Genomic DNA, 17,555 nt, shown 5'->3' on the forward strand with positions numbered 1-17,555 from the left:
GGCAAACCAAGCAACTGTAAGGCTTTTCCTGACATTGCTATGCACTGATCTTCAAGGAGCATTAAAGTTTCATTGAACATTTCCTCAGTGAAGATGATGAGTTGCTGAGGATTTTCCCTTCTAATCTGCATTAGGATGTCCTCACTGAGATCAGTTATGTACTTTGTCCAAATCTCAAGAGGATTTGAAATGTTACAGGTTGTTAGAATAATAGCAAAGAGGTGTCTTAGTCGCTTTGGGGTTTGTGTGGCTGCTGCTTCACTGAGGGTCATGTCCCAGTGTCCATCATTTTCCAGAAGTCCTTTTCTTTGGCAAGCTTCCCTGAATGTTTCACACACATGGCCTCCAACAGTCTTCAGGTCAGAAAATGATGTAGGGCCTTTGACAACATGAAGTAACATGCGCAGGTAGAACACTCTGCATTTGACGGATAAACAGTGTAGACGCGACCAAGAGTATCAGTTGTTTTCACCCCTGGATAGCCTTCAATATCAAGCCCCTGTTTCCTTCGTTGTAGTGTTTTTCTGGAGGCATTCCAAGTGTAGTACTTTGGTAAATCACAGTAGAGAATTGTTTTTGCAAAAGGGTCTTGTTGACACAGCTCAAAAAATGCCAAGAGGGAGGTCTTAGGTCGTGTTAGGAGCTGCTGCAAGTTTGCTGGGTTAAAATAAATTCTCTGTCCATTTCCCAAGTGCACACTCAGATGCACAACTGGTGGGTAGCCCTCATGAATGGAGAGTCCTAGTATTCTCCAAACAGCTTCATTGCTGCTTATGTACCTGCCCATCTGGAATGCCTCCACTTCATCAATAATAGGTCCATTTTTCTGGAGTTCAAAAACTGCTTGATCACTTCCTTTGTGGACATTTTTGCAGATATACTTGATTGATTTCACAGAGTGGCAAGATTCAACATTTATGTGGGCCTGTTAGATATTTGAGAGCAAAGGGTTGTAAGGCACTACCCACCTGTTGTCAATTTCTATCTCTTGGAGTGATGATCCTACACGCATTTTGAGCTTTTCTGTGAAACCACCATCCCCTGGCTTTCTTCTTCGGTAGACTGGATATCCATCTTATCCTGTTTGGGTTTCTTGGACCAGGGATCATGGGTAATGCTTTGAACACCTGCCATCAATCATACAGGGAGACTTTTTGTTGAGACTCCTACACGGACCATGGATCATGTTATTTGTGATGGTGCCAAACAGCAATGGGTCAATCTGAAGGTCTGGCAATTCGGCACTGATGATATTGTCCATTTCGGTACGCTGTATATTTTGCTTCAGCCAGTTCAAGATGTGGGCGTGAGGAAGGCCTCTTTTTTGCCATTCAACTGAATACATCCAGCACTGCGTCTCACCATAAATATGTGATTTTGTGACGAGATTAGTCATTTTTGAAAGTTTCTGTTTGAAAACCCGAGCAATAAGGTCATGGCGATTCACAGTTTTTTGGCCCGGCAACAGGTGCCCTCCAATTTCCTCCTAGGCAGGATTGCAAGTAAAGGTGATGAAAAGATCCGGACGGCCATACTTTCTCACATAAGTCATTGCATCCTGAGTGTATTCATGCATGTGTCGTGGGCTTCCAGTGACAGTTGATGGAAGTATAACCATTTTCCCCAACTCTTTTGGATCAGCATCATTTGCAACAGCATCTCTAAGGTGAATATATTCCTCTGCCCTGAGCTTCTTTTGATTTAGTCGGATATACTGTATAAAAGACGTTCACTCTCAATCTTTGCATACATGTCAACAATAAATTGGTAGAAGAGGTGTTTGCATTTCAAGATGTGATTTTCCTCTGCAAATCTTGTCGTTATCCTATATGCATAGAAGTTAATGGCAGACACTTTTTTTCCTGAAGGGCTGCCTGTTGTAGGAACTGTCTGAGGTATTCCAAAGTGATAGCCATCCTGTCCCTGCCAAAAGATGATTGGATATTGCAGTGCATCATAGGACCTGTGAGTTTCTGCTACTCGTTGGAAACTATTAGGAACACGTGTGGGATAAAATATAACTTTTACTTATTATTTTAAAAGCAAACTATCACAAAGTGCAAAGTGCAAACAATAAACAAACATACACATATCTGTATGGGTTGCGCTATAGAGACCACTGCTATATACAAACTGTCAATTTACTAGGATGTTCTCAAGCACTGTATTGGGTTATATCGGCGCAAACTACTGCAGGGACCCGTCCTCAGTGTATAAGTACAACAGAATCCTTATCTTCACCACTAAGGTACAGACAACTGCAACACCATTATAGGATATTATACCTAGGTGCAATTCAATCATAAACAATGTATAATGCACCCCGGAATAAAAAATTTCTCTACCACAAATGCTGATACTGTACCTTATTCAGTCCACCCGAGAATGTATGTACATCTGATTCAGCATAATCGAGAAAAAACAAGGTATGGCTGGTATATAAGGAAAAAATGGAACGATCTCACCCGCCTCTGACCCTATTCAGTCATCGGTACTCAGTTTAACTGATGGCGGTGGGCGTCCTCCCCTCCTGTCCCGACGCGTTTCGTTTACCACTCATCAGGGGATATGTTTCGGGGTTATGCTCTCATGACCGTCCAGCCGACGCTGCCATCCATGCGCGTGGTGATTTGCATGTACGCTCGCTTTTTATATTAGGCGCCTTGCTTACCAACATCCGGTTTGCATGGCTCCCTCAAAGGGTCACCTGACCGGATGTGACATCATTGGTCCGCATCAGCTGACCGGAGACTCGGTCAGCTGTGCATCGCGCTTTGCCTTTAGATGTCAGCAATTCTATTGCGCATGCGCTACCTAATGCGATCCAGGCGCAGTGCTTTGAGGCCATACTCATGCCTGTACCTCTCATCCAGTTGCACTGCGCTTAATCCAAAACGAGAACGCATAGCCCAAAGGTTGCTTCAACCGAGCCACACATGCCATACGTCCCTAATTTACCACTATTATATGTGCAGGTTAATTCTCATTTGGTAAGACACTTTTTATATTATCATATGCTGTTCTTGGACATGTTCAGAGTTACGTATGTGCAGATCTAGTACATCTATCGTCACGGGGACACTTGATTACCAGAGTTAGATCAAAATTATGGAAATTACTCACAAAAAATGTATATTAAAATAAAATCCCAAAAAGAGGAGACCTTATTTCCAGGAGAGAGGAGGCATAGAGGGGATAGAGGCAGATGGAAAGGAGATTAAGGGAACAAAGCCTAATATGTACCTAGGGCACCCTATTCTAAATTACCCTACCTCACGCGGAGGTTGGCACCCTAGGACCTACACCATGGGGAGCGGGGGGCTCAACGACGACTCTCCCTCTCTATATACCCTATTACTCCCTATATTAAAGGAAGGAAGCAAACGAGAGCTGGTCATTCAGACCATTTGGGTGGACCGTATTTAGCCAGAAAATCCATTTGCACTCCCTTTGGAGTATCATTTGGTCCCAGTCCCCCCCTCTAATCGGGGGTTTAATTCTGTCGATCCCTACAAAGGCAATTTTTTTGGTGTTGCCTTCATGATATCTGTTAATATGGTTGGCTATTGAAGTATCTCTCTTATTCTTGATGTCACGTATATGCTCTCCTACTCTTCTGCAAAATTCTCTTTTTTGTTTTTCCTACATACTCAAGTCCACTGTCACAAGTGGCCTTGTAAATCACCCCTTTTGTTTGGCAGTTGATGAATTGCCTGATCTGGTATACTTTTCTCGTGTTATTCCCCATGAATGTTTTACTTGACTGTATGGAGGTGCATGACTTACATCTCCCACATTTGTAACAGCCAGCCGGCTGTGTACCTAACCATGAGTGATTAGTTTGATCCTTATAGTGGCTGTGTACAAGTCTATCTTTGATAGATTTGCCCCTACGAAATGTGATCTGGGGTGCCATATTAATGGTATCCTTGATGTCCAGGTCCATTAATAAAATTTGCCAGTGTTTTTTTAGGATTTTTCGAATCTCGTTAGCTCCATTAGAGAAACGAGTTATAAATCGTGTAATGCCTTCTTCCATCTTTTGAGGTTTCTGTGCCAGCAACTCACTGCGTTCTCTGACGAGTGATGATCTATATGCCTCATTGAGTATATAGTCAGGGTACCCTCTATCACGAAACCTTCCCTTCAAATCATCCGCTTGTTCCTTGAAATTGCTCAAATCAGAGCAGTTCCGGCAGAGTCTTAAGTATTGTCCTTTAGGTATTCCCTGCTTCAATGGTCTAGGGTGGTTACTTTCCCACCTTAGCAGGGAATTTTTGGCAGTGGGCTTTCGATAATTCTTTGTGATAATAACTCCATCGTCCCCTTTCTGGACCAGGACATCAAGGAAAGCCAAACTACATTTGTCCGTCTCACACATAAAGTGTAAGCCCAGACTGTTGACATTTAGAGTATCCACAAAGCCCCGGAAATCTGATTCATGCCCCCTCCATATCACAAAGATATCATCTATATACCTTAGCCATAGCGCCACTTTGTCCTCTAGATTGTTAGACATCTCCCTGAACACTACTTTTTCCTCCCACCAGCCCAGGAGCAAATTTGCGTAGGTTGGGGCACAGGGACTACCCATCGCGGTGCCCCTGAGCTGGTGGAAGTACTTCTTGTCGAATAAGAAGACATTATTAGTGAGGCAAAATTGCAACGCATTGAGCACAAATTCATTGTGCCTGTTGTAGTGTCGGTCTCTTGTTTGTAAATATTCACTCACAGCCCTCAAGCCAACATCATGGGGAATGGAGGAATATAGTGCTTCAACATCAATGCTACAGAGAATCATATCTTTTTCCATATATATGCCGTCCAATCTCCTAAGAAAATCAGTCGTATCTCGTACATACGAATTAAGGGCTAGGACAAAAGGTCTAAGTACCTGGTCGATATATAAGCCTAGATTTTGGGTAAAACTGTTAATGCCTGCCACTATGGGTCTACCCTTCAAAGGGTTGATCCCTTTGTGGATTTTGGGCAAGCAGTAGAAAGTGGCCATTACAGGGTGGCTCGGGATTAGAAAATCTCTTTCATTTTGATCTATTACTCCCAATTCAAATCCCTCATTGATCATACTCCTCAAATGATTCATGATCTTATTACTTGGATCTTGAGGGAGAATCTCATAGCCATCAGTGTCCCCGAGTAACGACATGCACAAAGACCTATAATTAGATGTGTGCATAACGACCACATTGCCCCCCTTATCGGAGGGCTTGATCGTTATATTTACATCATCCTCAAGACTCTTGAGACTGATCATTTCTTCCTTGGACAAGTTACGGTTCCACATGTTAATTGACTTAGGTACTTTAAGTAACTCCTCTGTCACTAAATTAAGAAAAACATCCACTGAATTGACGTCTGTAGTTAATGGAGGCATTTTCTTGCTCTTACTCCTCAAATTGGTGAAAGGACCATCCCCCCTAGTGTTGGGATCGATGTCCCCTAGATGGAAAAGCAGCCTTACATCTGCTAGCATGTCATCTGGAATAGCCAGTTCATTTGACACTCTTTTTTCCTCTGTGGAAAAATGCTTTCTCCATTTCAGCTTTCGTGCAAAGAGATGTAAATCTTTTATAGTTTCAAAGCAGTCAAAATCAGTGGAGGGGACAAAGGAGAGTCCTTTACTGAGCACACACATCTCGCTGTTCGTTATATTACGTGAGGATAGATTCAAGACTTGGGGTTCTAGGTGGCGTTGTATTGGTTTTGTCGACTTCGGAGTGGATAGCTGGGTTCTAAAAAATTCCTTTGTGGCGACTTTCTTCCCCCTCCTCTATTACCTCCCCATCCTCCTTTTCCTCTTCCTCTTCCCCTCTGATGTCTAAATTTTGCTTTGGAGTCCGAGCACTCCGCCTCAGAAGAGGAAATATCAGTCTATATACCTTTCGGAGTACGGTTAATCGCTATTGAGTAGGCCTTGTTTTCTTTGAATTCTAAAAGATCTCTATTATACAGTTTATGTTTACGCTCTTTTAGATGAAATTGATACCTCTCCAAGGTATTTTGCAGACCCGTCTCCTTAACCGCAAAATCGGGCTCACTAGAGAATTTTTTTGTGACCTCAATGTGCTCTTTTAATGTTTCGTTTAGTTTCCCAAGGGTATTTTTCTCTTCTTCCAATAATAATCTCATAAGTCTGATAGAACTTTCAGTGGCCTCCTTCTCCCATTTAGCCACTAGTCCAGGACTTTTATATCTGTATCCAGGGGTTAAAGATATTCTTAAGTGACGTGGGACTATGCCTGCTTTTATATAGCTGTCTAAACTTTGAACCTCCCACCACGATGTAATATGACTTTTATAGGTTTTTTCTAATTCCCTAAATGCTGCATTAAATGAAGGGGTGTACCTTTTCTGCACAAACGTTCTATCTGAAAATACGTCTCTAGCCTCTGATATCCAGGTATTTGTGTCAATTCCTGTCGAGAGAAATCCTGCCATACTCCAATCTCAAATAATAATACAGCTGGTGGTATACTCCCAAATTATATATAAGGAACACGTGTGGGATAAAATATAACTTTTACTTATTATTTTAAAAGCAAACTATCACAAAGTGCAAAGTGCAAACAATAAACAAACATACACATATCTGTATGGGTTGCGCTATAGAGACCACTGCTATATACAAACTGTCAATTTACTAGGATGTTCTCAAGCACTGTATTGGGTTATATCGGCGCAAACCCTACTGCAGAGACCCGTCCTCAGTGTATAAGTACAACAGAATCCTTATCTTCACCACTAAGGTACAGACAACTGCAACACCATTATAGGATATTATACCTAGGTGCAATTCAATCATATACAATGTATAATGCACCCCGGAATAAAAATTTTCTCTACCACAAATACCGATACTGTACCTTATTCAGTCGACCCGAGACTGTATGTACATCTGATTCAGCATAATCGAGAAAAAACAAGGTATGGCTGGTATATAAGGAAAAAATGGAACGATCTCACCCGCCTCTGACCCTATTCAGTCATCGGTACTCAGTTTAACTGATGGCGGTGGGCGTCCTCCCCTCCTGTCCCGACGCGTTTCGTTTACCACTCATCAGGGGATATGTTTCGGGGTTATGCTCTCATGACCGTCCAGCCGACGCTGCCATCCATGCGCGTGGTGATTTGCATGTACGCTCGCTTTTTATATTAAGCGCCTTGCTTACCAACATCCGGTTTGTATGGCTCCCTCAAAGGGTCACCTGACCGGATGTGACATCATTGGACCGCATCAGCTGACCGGAGACTCGGTCAGCTGTGCATCGCGCTTTGCCTTCAGATGTCAGCAATTCTACTGCGCATGCGCTACCTAATGCGATCCGAGCGCAGTGCTTTGAGGCCATGCTCATGCCTGTACCTCTCATCCAGTTGCACTGCGCTTAATCCAAAACAAGAACGCATAGCCCAAATGTTGCTTCAACCGAGCCACACATGCCATACGTCCCTAATTTACCACTATTATATGTGCAGGTTAATTCTCATTTGGTAAGACACTTTTTATATTATCATATGCTGTTCTTGGACATGTTCAGAGTTACGTATGTGCAGATCTAGTACATCTATCGTCACGGGGACACTTGATTACCAGAGTTAGATCAAAATTATGGAAATTACTCACAAAAAATGTATATTAAAATAAAATCCCAAAAAGAGGAGACCTTATTTCCAGGAGAGAGGAGGCATAGAGGGGATAGAGGCAGATGGAAAGGAGATTAAGGGGACAAAGCCTAATATGTACCTAGGGCACCCTATTCTAAATTACCCTACCTCACGCGGAGGTTGGCACCCTAGGACCTACGCCATGGCGCCCCCACTCAACGATGACTCTCCCTCTCTATATACCCCATTACTCCCTATATTAAAGGAAGGAAGCAAACGAGAGCTGGTCATTCAGACCATTTGGGTGGACCGTATTTAGCCAGAAAATCCATTTGCACTCCCTTTGGAGTATCATTTGGTCACAGTCCCCCCTCTAATCGGGGATTTAATTCTGTCGATCCCTACAAAGGCAATTTTTTAGGGATCGACCAAATTAAACCCCCGATTAGAGGGGGGACTGGGACAAAATGATACTCCAAAGGGAGTGCAAATGGATTTTCTGGCTAAATACGGTCCACCCAAATGGTCTGAATGACCAGCTCTCGTTTGCTTCCTTCCTTTAATATAGGGAGTAATAGGGTATATAGAGAGGGAGAGTCGTCGTTGAGTGGGGGCGCCATGGCGTAGGTCCTAGGGTGCCAACCTCCGCGTGAGGTAGGGTAATTTAGAATAGGGTGCCCTAGGTACATATTAGGCTTTGTTCCCTTAATCTCCTTTCCATCTGCCTCTATCCCCTCTATGCCTCCTCTCTCCTGGAAATAAGGTCTCCTCTTTTTGGGATTTTATTTTAAAATACATTTTTTGTGAGTAATTTCCATAATTTTGATCTAACTCTGGTAATCAAGTGTCCCCGTGACGATAGATGTACTAGATCTGCACATACGTAACTCTGAACATGTCCAAGAACAGCATATGATAATATAAAAAGTGTCTTACCAAATGAGAATTAACCTGCACATATAATAGTGGTAAATTAGGGACGTATGGCATGTGTGGCTCGGTTGAAGCAACATTTGGGCTATGCGTTCTCATTTTGGATTAAGCGCAGCGCAACTGGATGAGAGGTACAGGCATGAGTATGGCCTCAAAGCACTGCGCTCGGATCGCATTAGGTAGCGCATGCGCAATAGAATTGCTGACATCTGAAGGCAAAGCGCGATGCACAGCTGACCGAGTCTCCGGTCAGCTGATGCGGTCCAATGATGTCACATCCGGTCAGGTGACCCTTTGAGGGAGCCATGCAAACCGGATGTTGGTAAGCAAGGCGCCTAATATAAAAAGCGAGCGTACATGCAAATCACCACGCGCATGGATGGCAGCGTCGGCTGGACGGTCATGAGAAAATAACCCCGAAACATATCCCCTGATGAGTGGTAAGGTAAACGAAATGCGTCGGGACAGGAGGGGAGGATGCCCACCTCCATCAGTTAAACTGAGTACCGATGACTGAATAGGGTCAGAGGCGGGTGAGATCGTTCCATTTTTTCCTTATATACCAGCCATACCTTGTTTTTTCTCGATTATGCTGAATCAGATGTACATACAGTCTCGGGTCGACTGAATAAGGTACAGTAATGGCATTTGTGGTAGAGAAAATTTTTATTCCGGGGTGCATTATACATTGTATATGATTGAATTGCACCTAGGTTTAATATCCTATAATGGTGTTGCAGTTGTCTGTACCTTAGTGGTGAAGATAAGGATTCTGTTGTACTTATACACTGAGGACGGGTCCCTGCAGTAGGGTTTGCGCCGATATAACCCAATACAGTGCTTGAGAACATCCTAGTAAATTGACAGTTTGTATATAGCAGTGGTCTCTATAGCGCAACCCATACAGATATGTGTATGTTTGTTTATTGTTTGCACTTTGCACTTTGTGATAGTTTGCTTTTAAAATAATAAGTAAAAGTTATATTTTATCCCACACGTGTTCCTTATATATAATTTGGGAGTATACCACCAGCTGTATTATTGTTGCAAACTATTGTGGCTTTTCTGAAGTACAATGTCACGGCTTTGAAAATCATTACCTACAATCAAGATGTCTACCTCATCAAATGTGGGAGCATTGAAACGTCGCTGATCTTATCCTTGTGGTGTCTTGTCAGCTCGAAAGACAACCTTGTAATCGTCATTTGGCATGCATTCAAGTGCAGTCTTGAAAAGTTTAGCATATGGATTGTTGGAGTGAAGGAACTGCTGCAAAATAGTCACAATATTAAGGCGAATGTTAGGAATGAAAGAGCATCTCCGCTGAGCCTCTGCTTCTGCATTTCCCATGAAGAAGAGTTGAAGAAATTGAGAATCTTCTCCTTGTAATGGAAGCAGTGAGCCAATTGAGTGGTAAACCTGTCCTTGAACTTTAAATGTTGGCATAAATCCTGTTGTAAATATTTCTTTTGTTGCACCAAATGAGGTCATTTGGAAGCAGGAGTTATACTTCCTAAAGTTGTCCAAGAAATGCTTTGATATTGTACTGGTACCTGTCACTAGAGACTTTAGGGGGATCTGGTGGTGACAGGAGAGATGGAAGTTTTATCTTGCCATTTGCACAGCATAAGCCTGGCAGTTCATCTTTCCATTTTAGGGCACTGCAGTACATGCAGACCACATCCATTTTTCCTATCTGAACTTTAGGATTATCCTGATAGTTTATGTCTGACCGGTAACAAAAGGCAGCATGTTTCAAATCTCCAACCACTTCATGTGCCCTGGTGGAAGAAATAGCAATTCTCTTAGTGGCAAGTCGGCCTTCTCTCTGCTGAGATGACTCATTGGCCCTTGAGGTAGCAGCTCTTCTCTTATCTGCAAGCCTCTCTTCCCTCTCCTCAGAAAGTTCATTGGCTCTTGAGGAAGCAGCTCTTCTTCTCTTATCTGCAAGCCTCGCATCCCTCTCCTCAGAAAGTCCATTGGCTCTTGAGGAAGCAGCTCTTGTTCTCTTGTCTGCAAGCCTCGCTTCCCTCTCCTCAGAAAGTTCATTGGCCCTTGAGGAAGCAGCTCTTGATCTCTTGTCTGCAAGCCTCACTTCCCTCTGCTCAGAAAGTTCATTGGCTCTTGAGGAAGCAGCTGCTGTTCTCATGTGTCAGCCTTGTTTCTCGGTCTTCACATTTTTCATTGGCCCGTAATGCAGCTTTTCTTTTCGCATCAGCTGACATTTGTGCCATGGAATTCCTTTTCTTATGAGGCGTTATTGTGGTAAAAACAGTCTGTAACTGGCAGCTTCTATATCCTCTCACATAGAGGTAATGTGACTGACATCAGCCTTTCCACCAACATACCCTTACTGACATGCTATTACCTCACACAAGCTTTGTTATACTGAGAATGTCCTTTGTTGCCTATATTAACTAATCAGAGCTCAGATTAATTAACTGTAGCAAAATAGAAGCTGAGCTGTGATTGGTTGCTATTGGTAGCCTGATAAATCCCAGCCAACAGGAAGCCCTCCCCCCTGTCAGTATACATTAGCTCACACATACACATAATAGACAGGTCATGTGACTGACAGCTGCCGTATTTCCTATATTGTACATTTGTTGCTCTTGTAGTTTGTCTGCTTATTAATCAGATTTTTATTTTTGAAGGATAATACCTGAATTGTGTGTGTTTTAGGGCGAGTTTCATGTGTCAAGTTGTGTGTGTTGAGTTGCGTGTGGCGACATGCATGCAGCGATTTTTGTGAGATGAGTTTTGTGTGGTGACATGCGTGTAGCAATTTTTTGTGTGTCGAGTTGCATGTGACAGGTTAGTGTAGCAAGTTGTGTGCAGCAAGTTTTGCGCATGACGAGTTTTGCGAGTGGCGAGTTTTATGTGTGGTGCGTTTTGAGTAAGTGCAAGTTTTGTGTGAGACAACTTTTGCATGTGTTGCAACTTTTGTGCATGCGGCAATTTTTCCGCGTGTGCAAGTTTTGCGTGTGGCGAGTTTTCCATGAGGTGAGTTTTGCACGTGTGGCGAGTTTTTGCGTGAGCCTAGTTGTGTAAGGAGTTAAAACACAAGAAGAGTCTGGGGGCGGTTACCTTCTCAGCTCTCTGCCTGGAACCATTGAGCTGTGCTGCAGGTTCCTCAAGGGGCAGACTTAGAGACTGGGACAGGAAGGGAGCGGGCAGAGAGTGGGAAAGGCACGCGCACAGGGGAGAGAGCAACCTGAGCAGCGTGCAGAGCAGGGTGCAGCTGCGCGCCGGGAGAGAGAGAGCTCCCGGTCTAAGGACTAATAGAGGGAGACTGCCCAGAAAGACTGAATCTTGTGAGTACATGAAAGCGGACTCTGCTGTGACTGGAGAGGGGCGCTTTGAGACCTGTGTAGAGACTTCGACCCCCTGGTCCCCGCATTAACAGTGCAGAGCCCCTGATTCCTGGTACAGAGACTTAACAGTGCAGAGTCTCTGATTCCTGGTACAGAGGCTTAACAGTGCAGCGTCCCTGATTCCTGGCTGTGCTGTAAAAGCTAAAGACTCAGAGCCTGTGCATACCACATTAACTCCCGAAACCCCAGGGAGCAGGCTCCTAGAGACTACTCAGCCCACGAACAACAGAGGGACGACAAGTGCTGCTGTTTCTCGGCGCCTACGTTGGAGAAGACGACCCTCCAAGCAAGTCCTCATCAGACTGATAAGTGTCCTTTTCTCAAGAAAACCTGCTTAATTGTGTTATATTGTTTGACTCCCATATTTATGCACTGTTTTGTTGCTAGTTATTTTCCATTTCTTCCTCCATGCGAGGAGAGCCTAATTCCTGTTATTAAACCCCTCAACTGTTGGTCTGTCTGTTCCATGGTGACATACTCAGTACCTGCATACCATTACATGTGCACGTGGCGAGTTTTGCATGTGGCGAATTTTGCGCATGGCGACTGGCGAGTTTTGAGTGGTGACTTTTGTGTTTCGACTTTTATGTGGCAAGGTTGGTGTATGTGTGGTGAAGTGTGTGCTGAGGGTGGTATATGTGTTCAAGCACATGGTAGTGTGTGGCGCATTTTGTGTGTGTGTTCATATCCCGTGTGTGGTGAGTATCCCATGTCAGGGCCCCACCTTAGCAACTGTACGGTATATACTCTTTGGCGCCATCGCTCTCACTCTTTAAGTCCCCCTTGTTCACATCTGGCAGCTGTTAATTTGCCTCCAACACTTTTCCTTTCACTTTTTCCCCATTATGTAGATAGGGGCAAAATTGTTTCGTGAATCGTAATGCGCGGGGTTAAAATTTCGCCTCACAACTTGTGACTGTGCAAAATTTTGTGGCTGTAGCTGCGACAGTGCAGGTGCCAATCCCGGACATACACACACACACACACACACACACACACACACACACACACACACACACACACACACACACACACACATTCAGCTTTATATACAGTATTAGATATTTTTTCACCTGCAGTGTGTGACCCCATCCCCTGGCTAATAATGGCACTAGGGAATATTTATTAATAATTTATAATTTACTTTGTGTTTTTAGAAACTTTGTCTTGTCTGACATGGCAAATGATGCACCAAAGTTTTGGCAACATTTTTGATACAACATAAGACAATTAATAGGTGGTGAAAATTTAGAGCAGACAGTCTTAAAAAGCATCAGACTTATCTTAGTGGTTCCAGAAATCCAGACATGTGCACCAAGATTTTGCTGAATGTTTTTGACACAGCGTTGCATGTTAAGATGCAACCTCTTCTCCAATATGTCATGCTCCTTTTCAGCAGTAAAAAGACACTTTGTCGGATAAGGCAAAAAAAAGAGTGTAGTAGGCACTTAGCTTGCAAAATCTCTCCCTTTATGTAAAATGTTTAGCACACCCTCATTATTAATTAGAAAAATGCATTTTGTAGGTATAATTTAGCTTAATGTGGACAGGGTCAATATTTATCTAAATTATACATTATCAATTAGGTAGATAGATAGATAGATAGATAGTTCAATCGAAGGAAGGATGGGCAGACAGACAGATAGATTGATAGACAGACAGATTGATAGACAGACTATCGATCTATCCGACAGATAGAAATAATTTTTAGTTTGTGTCTCCATGCAGCCTTGTATATATGCATAACCCTATGCCTGTTACTTAGTATTTGATTTTGGGAGAATATTTCATACTGGCACTTTAAAAGCTTGTTACATTTGCATACATGTCATATTTAAAGAGGATGTGCCGTCAGCTGCAGGTTGGGCCCTTGAGCAGTAAAGTCAGGTTGGGCCCCGGTAATATCTCAACTATTTTCATCAGCCCAGTATACTATACAAAATTAATGTCACCAATGCCATTTTATCATATTTTTTAAGTATTTTTTTGTATGGGGGTTTTGTTGTCGCAGGAGTGTCATGTACTCCTGGGAGATCTGAGGTTAGGTGATCTTTACATACTGTGAATTGTAATTTTGTGGTTATTTATAAAAAATATCAGAAATTTGAGAAAAATGTTAAAAAAATAGCAATTTTCAAACTTTGAATGATTATTCCTTGAATCCAGATAGTCATAGCATAGAAAAACATTAATAAATAACATTTCCCACACGTCTGCTTTACATCAGCACCATTTGTAAAATGTTAGTTTATTTTGTTAGCATTTTAGGAGGTTTAAAAATGTAGCAGTAATTTTTCATTTTTTCAAGGAAATGTACAAAATTTATTTTTTCAGGGACCTATCCATGTTTGACGTGCCTTTAGGGGTTTTAGATATTGGCAAACCCCCAAACGTGATACCATTTAAAAACACCCCCTGACATATTGAAAACTGCAGTCAGGTAGTTTATTAACTCGTCAGGTGATTTTCAGGAATTATTGCAAAAAGACATGACAGAAAAGAAAATGTGTATTTTTACCACCTAAATGCCGCTACCTTCTGAACAGGTTACAACAGCCGTCAGACTCTAAGGCCACTATTTGGTCATGAATTGCCATGGCAAACATCAGGACCACAAAATCATGATCTGAGGGCACCAATTTGGATAAAGAGGAAGCCCCACGCTCTGTTAACAATTTATATGATGTAGTCACTATTGACAGCAGCATCTAAGGGGTTAAACAGATTTGGACGGTGCAAAACACTAATTGTGACTGATACAGCAAGTTGTCAGCTATAGAGTACAGTTGACACCTGCTGGATTGTCACCTGTATATGGATGCTATTCTCTTATATCTCAGGTCAGTTAAAAGACGTATTGTCGGTCATTAAGGGGTTAAATTTATTTAGTGCAATCCGCCAACCCTAACAGTAGGTGATGTTTTTACTGTACCTCACCAGATAGCGAGAAGATTTTTACTTAGTTTTGCCTTCAAACAGGACATAGTTAACTTTTCTATATAAAGGTATAGCGGGATGTTCTTAGGCACAGTGTTGCTATACGCAACTTAACTTTTGAGTTATATTATGTATATAATGGGGGAAATATGCATGATTATATTGCAGTTGTTACAGGAATAACAGCTATGTCTGGAATTTACTGATTTTATTTTTAGTAAATTATATAACTTTTGTGAAGAAGAATGCTTGCCGCGGGCATGTCAAAATGCCGCATGCGGACGCATCCACATACAACGCATGTCCCTGCGTACCCAATGTTAAAGATAGGTTTGCAGGAAGATGCAGGTCGCATGCGGAAGTTGGCAGAGCGTAGGCGGAGCTTAAGGGAGGAAGTACGCAGCCATACGTAAAACAGCCAAACGCAAGTTTGAAGATTGAATTCCACTTGCCTGTTCAGGGGTTGTCTCAGGACCACAAGTTTGCATACTTGTATTAGCATGTATATCCTCATCCACTTCTCTCAATGTTCTATTCTATTCAAGTATTTAAAGCGCCTACTTGAGTTAATAGGTACAACTGCTTGAACTGGCAATTGGAGCTGAATCCAAAGATTGTGTATATTACACACTGTTAGCATTTGACAAGCTGCACTACTTACTGAAAATTGTGCCAGTGTTTGCCAACCCTTTAATATGCAAGGAGGCCCGGTTGACTGTAGTTTCAACTATTGTTATGTGTAGAGAAACTACAGATATTATAAGTTCAGAAAAGTGAGCAGAAGGATCTGAAATCTTCCTGACCTTGTACTCAACCTTTGCTCACAATTATTGAAAGTCTGCCCAGTATTTGCATACACTGCATCCATCTGTCAGCCACAGGTGGTGTACATTTTGGTAGGTCTGAGATAGTGAAAAGACTTCAGAATCAGCATAAGCATAGTTGAACAACAAACTATAGAATTTGGAATAATATTATTGGAATGCTGCATTAAGGCTGGGCCTACATGGTGGCTTTGGCCGTGACATTGGTCGTGTGGACAAAGATAACTTTATGTGGAGCGCCCCCACGTGTAGGGCAATGGGGTACTCGGTACCGGGTTTTATCTCTCTCGGTTCTGGGTATGTCACGGTGGCAAAACTAGAAACAATAGGGATCCCGGGTAAACAAAGGGATCCCTTTAAGAATTCCCCCTCTGCCCCATGTTGTTGCATATCCTCAATAAATATTATTTAGCAAATTATTGGACATTATTTCGGTTTTTTTCATTTTTCGCCGCCATCTTTGTGCAGACAAATAGTGGCAGTTACATTAAAATTGCGCATGCACTCCTCCTGTACAAAGATGGCGGCGGTCAGTGAATCATCCGGCTGATCCCGGCAGTGGCATGTTGACGACGGTGTTCCGCTAGTGGTACTGTGCAAGAGGCTGTGTATGGCATATACACTGTGCATGTGGTGCGTATGGCGTATACAGTGTGCGTGTGGGGTGCGAAAGGCATATACAGTGTGTGTTTGTGTGTGTGCGTGGTGCGTATGCCATATACAGTGTGTGTGTGTGTATGTGTGGTGTGACGGTGTTCCACTGGTGGTACCTCACAAGAGGCTGGTACCACCAGCAGTTTCCATATTGAGACACCCATCACTTTGGTGTCACAATATGGTGGTCGGTGAACTTCTGCCGCTTGGAATTCTGGGATACTGACACATCTGGACGGAACAGGATGTGAAGACATTACAAGGTAAGTATTCAGAATTTATTCCAGAATTGAACCAGAAGGGAACTGAAGGTAATTGGATACAGTCACTGTAAACAATGGTTCTGTTTGTTTTCACTCTCACCCCTATAAATCTTCACTTTCTATTAACCCCCCTAATCCCTACACCTAGTAAGGAACTGGTCATCTCTTCTTCTATCCTCCCCATCCATCTCACCTCCTCCTCTGAACTGTTTCTCAACATACAATCCTCTGTCTGCAAACACAGACAGTCTCCTCATGCTCTCTCCTGCTCCCACCTGCTAACACTTTCTCTGCTACTCCTCACTGCCAGTGATATTGCTCCAAATTCTGGTCCTCCTCACCACATTCCCACAGTCATTTCTACCTCCCATCCACGCTCTATCACAACTTTCCGTAACCCCTCTAACCTTATATCCATTAGCCCAGCCCCTGCTTCCCCAGTCCCACTAACAGGAGCACTATGGAACGCTTGCTCTGTCTGCAACAAACTTTTCTACATCCGTGGTCTTTTAATTACTCATAAACTTTCCTTACTTGCCATCACCGAAACCTGGCTCACCCCTCTCCTGCTGCACTCTCGTTTGGTGGATTCCACCTTTCCCACACCCCCGCCTCAGCAGCAAGCATGGTGGAGGAGTTGGTTTTCTCCTGTCAGATAACTGCTCCTTCACCCCAATCCCACTGCCACCCTCTTTTACCCTCCCTTACTTTGAGGTGCACTCTGTGCGCATCTTTTCCCCCCTCCAACCTCCAACTGGCTGTCATTTACCGCCCTCCAGGGCCAGCCGCCACCTTCTTTGACCACTTCACCACCTGGCTACTTCATTTCCTTTCCACGGACATCCCCTCTATCATCATGGGCGACTTCAACATCCCCATGGACTCTTCCCTTTCAGCTGCCACTAAACTTCTATCTCTCACTTCCTCCTTCAGCCTCGCTCAATGGT

The 17,555-nt window shown here is 43.1% G+C and overlaps 1 protein-coding gene across 2 annotated transcripts in view; it reads left to right on the plus strand.

Moving 5' to 3' along the window:
• The window catches only part of COL8A2 (collagen type VIII alpha 2 chain), a 396,338-nt gene that overhangs the window by 136,641 nt on the left and 242,142 nt on the right, over positions 1 to 17,555 (plus strand). The window lies entirely within an intron of this gene.

The sequence above is a fragment of the Ranitomeya variabilis genome, chromosome 3 (assembly GCF_051348905.1).
Source record: "Ranitomeya variabilis isolate aRanVar5 chromosome 3, aRanVar5.hap1, whole genome shotgun sequence".
NCBI classification, from domain to species: Eukaryota; Metazoa; Chordata; class Amphibia; order Anura; family Dendrobatidae; genus Ranitomeya; species Ranitomeya variabilis.